This window comes from Pieris rapae, chromosome 17, assembly GCF_905147795.1.
Source record: "Pieris rapae chromosome 17, ilPieRapa1.1, whole genome shotgun sequence".
Classification (NCBI taxonomy): domain Eukaryota; kingdom Metazoa; phylum Arthropoda; class Insecta; order Lepidoptera; family Pieridae; genus Pieris; species Pieris rapae.
Genome location: NC_059525.1, coordinates 4180267 through 4186590, shown reverse-complemented (window position 1 = coordinate 4186590; position 6324 = coordinate 4180267). Strand labels below are relative to the sequence as shown.

At 31.9% G+C, this 6324-nt stretch overlaps 1 protein-coding gene across 1 annotated transcript in view; it reads right to left on the bottom strand.

Moving 5' to 3' along the window:
- Positions 1-6324, bottom strand: part of LOC110993967 (LIM domain only protein 3) — a 55397-nt gene that overhangs the window by 12883 nt on the left and 36190 nt on the right. The gene's annotated exons all lie outside the window — the stretch shown is intronic.

The following is a 6324-nucleotide window of genomic DNA, read 5'->3' as shown; positions in this document are numbered from 1 at the left end:
TCTACCTCAATAAAAAAGTTAGTAGAATAAAAATACAACAAAAATCCAGACATCATTGTTGCAATAACAACACATATACAGTAATTTCTTATGATTGATTCTTATTGTTTTTAAACTGATCTTCAACAAGACATACATTTATTGATATTTCAAATGGATATCACAAACTTTGAGACTAGAAAATGCAGTAAACAGCCCCTGAGGCTAAACTCCACGTCCAGAAAGTTTCCTCAGAACTAGAAACAAATAGAGTCAGTGTCAAAACTGCCAAAACAAAACTATAAAGTTTGTTTTATAACCGGTAGATATCCTTCTATTTAAGATGATACTTTAGCATACATAAGGTTTGGTTTTAAAGAAGCATGAAATTCTCGACTCTAAAGTCGTCTGCACATATGCATTTCTTAAGTGCAACTATCACGGAAGATAAAAACTGAGACGCTATCCAAAAAAATGGCGCATTGTACACCTGAGCCAGCAGTATCCAATCGCATATAACATCTATTGTATTCATCAAACTAAATAGAATCTTATTCACCGATACGTCGACTTGCTGCCTCTTTATCTTCAGCTTGTCTCAGTACATTAGAGATCTTGAGACCCACAATTATCTTAATTTGGTCAAACAATGGATAGGCGATCGACCCCGTCTTCTTTCGCTATCACTCCTCCATACCAATGTATTGAGACTGGCTGTCTCTCTGCTCGTAATATAGCCATAGTAAATGATGACTTTACTTATTGGTTATACTTTATTTGGTTTATAATAGATTTATTTTGGAGGTAAATAAGTAAGTCTATTCAAGAACTCTACTTACATTACACCATATATAGTATTAATTCTAAATACTAATTAATTCCGTTACTGCCATATAATTTGTATTAATGAGAGTTAATACAAAAATTGTTCCAATTGCTTTAAGTGTTTCATTAATCAAAGTGAGCGAAGCGATACCGTATCAAGTGTGTGGGCATACACTATTTATTAGTGTCATTAAGTTAATTAAGTTTTTAATAATTAAGTATGTATGTAAATTCTCCAATCAATTCATTAAGGATATTGAATTCGTAAACTTACTAAATATAAATAATTAGAGATTTATGTGTCATTTCACTTAAACAATGATGGAAAACAAAACGTTTTTAATACTACCTAGAAATAATACTGAAATTTTAATTTTAAAAAAATACGTGTGGCAAATATAATTACTTATTTATTTTTTCTCTTATATTAATGCAAGTTTTATCTTTGATATTAATTCAATCTACTACTCTACCACACTCAGACACCCCTTATACAGTCCGTCTCACTCTCACGGGTACCGGCTGCACCGGCCGCGCTTGCTACGTCACAGATCAGTGTTAGGTTTTTTTCGTTAAGGAATTTCTTGATTCGGTCGCCGCGCTCAAAGCCCGCGATAAAATCTATGCAATAGCTTAAAAATAAAGAAATTCTTCGAACATTTATGAGCAAAAATTTATGTTTTTGTTACTAAAATATAGTATTCATCAGGCCTAGCATATATATTTGTATAAGTTCGTGGCAAATAAAATGTTATTATGATTATTCTAAGTTTATGGACAGATCTTATGGCATAATATGATAGCGTCGTGTAAGATAAAACAACCATAACAAAATTCGATCCAACGATCCCGATCTTTTATTACATTATAAAATAAACGTCTCCAATTAATTATCAAACTTACTACAGTCACCATTGATCGTAAAGAATCTTTTGATGGTTGTTGTAAAATCGTCATGATAATTTATCGAGCATGTTTATAGATAGATTTATGGAGATATATTTGATGCTTGTTAATAAGACTAACATGAAATGAGAATAAGAATGAATTGGTAATGTAATAAAAAAAAGGAAAACAAATTTTCAGGCCCTAGATTTCTGTAACTTTCGTGATGATTTGTTTTTTTTTTTTGGTTTCCTCACGATGTCTTCTGTACGATCATCCGTATAGAACGTTTCTGTATATAATGACTATTGGACAAGGGATCCAACTTTCGAGAAGATAAGAGTCGCACGCTGAGGCACTAGGCTAACTCTGCTCCAATGTAGTCATCACAGAAACTGAAGAAGAATCTAAACATTATTTTTCTTCAGTACTTATCATCTCTTTCTGTCAAATCGTATTTACGCTGTGATGAAAAGAGAGAGATTATTGACATGACAGGTCGATTTTTTTTAGATGGTTTATATCTAGACTCAATAAAAAATGTAATCTAAAAACATTACTTAAAAAATTGTGTCGACTTAGTTTAGACCCATGAACAATGGTAAAATTAAAAAAAAAACTCTCCACTGGAATTGCTCTCCGCTCCGTTTTAGATCAGGAGCTAAATTAGTACGCGTCGGGGCAAAGTGAATTAAACTCGGGGCCTATTACGTGAAGTGAGTTATAAAATAAAGCCGTGGCGAGTAAGTTCATACATTACAAGCCGATAACCAGACAAGACTTCTGAGACACAAACCAGTCCCTTTTAGTGAAATTGAAAACTTTTTCTGTTACTCATACCGCGACCACGACACCATTCCTTTTAAATCAATTGCCTTTTATAATTAACTTCCATTATTGGAGTGCATTTGCGCGTTGCCTCAATTAAATATCGAATGTAAATTTATCTCTAATAGAACGAGTTTTTAATAATAAATTGTTAGAGATAAAGATTATACATTCATTAGATTTATAAATGCGTCGATACGGCTATATTCGATGGGTTTGGAATTGGAAAACGCTTATTTATTTCCATTAATCCACAATAAAGATAGTGGAGTGGAATTTGATTAGTTTCCATTAAAATTATTAGGGCCCTTGGCGATGTCAATTCTGACATTATGCAGCCCTCACTAATACAGCTAATACAATGAAGATCCCCTATCTAGGGAGTGCTACTTTTACCTAATTCTTATTAAACATTTATTAGCTTAGACAATAGCTATCGGGAGGTATCGAATACAATGTTTTATTTATGATCCTTTATGGGATTGCTATTTTCACCGTATACCAACAAATAATGTAACAAGTTTCTACTGCGGCACATTGGTTAAGGATATTAATTGATTAAAATAGATTGGCATTTAAATAATATTATCTAGGACTTTATTTCTCGGCACACTGATACATTGGTGCATAAATGAAATCAAATAATAGTTTTGTTGTGACACATATCAAGTGAAAAAAATAAATAAAGGATAGTTAAATAATTGATTTTAAAGTGTAAGGATAACTATGGATATCTAGACCTAGCTTATCAGAATCTAGAAATCATTGAGTGTTGGCCAAAACTGGGGTATTTTCAGAGTACACGAAATTTAAATTTAGTTAAAAGGTTTGACCAACTTTATTCATAAATATCTTAAATGTAAACGATAGATATCTCCATAAATTTTCTACGATTGTCCAATGACATCTTAGACTGCTCTAACCAGGTTTTTTACCTACTAGGACTTGCATTCAAAACCGTTTACGACGACATCTTTTAGAACAATATACCGGTTATACTGACCGGATCGGTCCCGGCTATAGTCATTGTATTCGGTAATTTCATAATCTTTAAGCCTAAGATTGCATCCGTTCTTAAAATCATTTTTTATAGACAAGTAAATCAGCCTTGACATGTCATTAATTTTTGTGTTTGACAAATACCGGTTTTATGATAAACAACATTTAATTATTGTAACGGGTAATTTTTATTCACTAATACAAATAGTATCGAATATATTTAGAAAGCGTATCTATATTTTGCTCTGTGCAATATCAGAAATATTTTAATCAATGTTATGTGGGAAATTAATTAAATAACATTCACAATGGGCTGGGCTATAAGAAAATTATTTCGCAGTGTTATTCGATTAGCTGTTAATTCGGTTTGTGTCTATTTCATCCAATATAAATCACGAACGAATCAAATCTACAATTTCCTTTAAAACAAAAGGATGTACATTTATATGCCTATTCTTAATATTAAAATGCATAATTTTTTTTTAAAATAAATTTTATGAGTCTGTTCCCTTTAAACCTCGTTGTATTGCGTTTGTTGAATGAGGAAAGCATCATCTTTGTGTTCACCAGTATTATCTACTATCTACCCATCTAATAGCCATATTATAAAGTTTTTTTTATAGAACAGAGGGCAAACGGGCAGGAGGCTCACCTGATGTTAAATGATACAGCCGCCCATGGACACTTTCGATGTAAGAGGGCTCGCGAGTGCGTTGCCGGTCTTTTAAGAATTTCTTATTTGTCTAATACATTTTGATTAGTAATAGGACTTTTTGTCACTGTTCATTATTTAAGCTAGTGTTCAAAACATTTAGTAGAATAATTAAATTAATTTTTTTATTACCTACCGTAATTTAAGCACGTTTTAGGCTAAAAGATTAACTTCTATATAAAATAAGCTCTACTTACAATCCAACGTTCAAAGCTTAAATTTACACTATCACATGTGTTAGTGTTATGTAGACGTGCAAACAATTCATACTCCTTTTGAAAACTGTATGAATGACTACTATCGGCCGACTTCCGTTGATAAGAACCTTAATTAGTGCTCTGTGTCATTTGTTTAAGTCTTATTATATTACACTAATTAAGTATTTATCGAGTGCTTATATGATGGTTGTGAAATTGCTATTGTATTTTGTAGGAATGTCCTATTTTTAAACGTGTTTTTTATATTGTCTATTGCCTCTTGTTTATTATTTAAAAATACATTTTCAACTTACGTAATCATTAACATTATTTTATTTGCTTGCCGACGCTTGCCACACTGATACGTTAGTAGACGTAGTTAAAAAAAACATTCAAGAGAGAAAAATCATACGTTGACGCATAAAATATCAAACTTAAGGAAATAATTTTAAAGAAAGTGAAACTAATCTAGAAATAAGCAATATCTAGAATGATGATGCTTTACATTTATAAGTGTTCAAGGTACGGGTAATCGACCCGTTGACCAAAGCCGGGGCGGATCGCTAGTATATAATTTGAGTCTAAAAAGTTTTAATAGCAGTAGTGGAAATCGGCAACTTCGTACAGATATGTATTACCCTGAAAAAACAGCAGCATCCTCAGAATATGCTGAAATATGTGCAAACTATTCGAGATTATACTGGCTACTCATAGCTGTTTCAAATTCTAATCCAGCGGTGGCGGGAAAATGGCTGAAATTGAAAATAAACATTTCATCTGCGCGTCGGCACGCACTGCCCAAATTGACAATACAACCAATTTGCCGCCGCGTACCGACCACCTTTGTATGGGAATTGAAAAATAATATTACTTTTTTACAGCACGTGTGCGATCTCGAAAATAAACTGCGACAGTGCACTTCTCATATTGCTCTTATTACGATGCATTTAAGAAATAATTGTTTTCCATTTTGTAATCCAATTCTGGGTACAAATTACTGTTTGTTCTTCAGTAACATAACACTGTTCAAGCAATTTTAATCATTTAACTAATAACTTAATTTTTATATTTAACTATATAAAAGAGATTCACCTAATGTTAACACTAAAATAACTTAGGGTAAAAATTGAGGGTTCCATTCCTTCAAAAACTGGCAATGCGTTTGCGAGCTTTCTAGCAATGTAAGTATCCATGGGCGGTATTTATTAAAATTAGATGAGCACGTTACATAACAAAATAAAGAACACTTATAATTCAAGCGAGTGCGTTGGTGGTCTATTGAAAATCGCTCTTGGATGTTTCTCTTAAAGCTTAAAAGTTTGGCTTTTAAATGAAGGTCATGGACAATACGTAGATGTTATGTTACAATACGTATTATGATGATGGTAAAATTATTATTTGTTTTCGATTAATATATTATATAAATATATATAGAGCTAATATAATGATAAAAATTTATTGAGAATGTATTGTTATTACATAAAAGAAAATTTCACAAATTATCACCACATAATGAGCGTATAATAAATCTTTCACAAAAATGCGAGAAATCGAACCTCACGAAAGTATAATCAAAGTTCACGAATCGAAGCGTATCAATTAGTTTAATGAAATCGCTGACAAGCGTAGAACGGGAACCACGTTTTTAAACTTGTATCTTGTCTATATTACATTGAGGTCTCCTGTATTGTATTGAAATCTTTACTGCTTTGTAATAAAGATCATCTTAAAGAAAGCAAAAGCCGGTGTTTAACTTCTAGCCACTTATACCTCCGATATCGCACAGTTACTGATTTTTTGTGTAAAATGAATAAAAATCCAACTGGTTTTGTAAATTACGTTAACGGTTAATATTATTAAATCGCCCGCTTTATTGCGTCGTAAAATTAGTAAATGAGG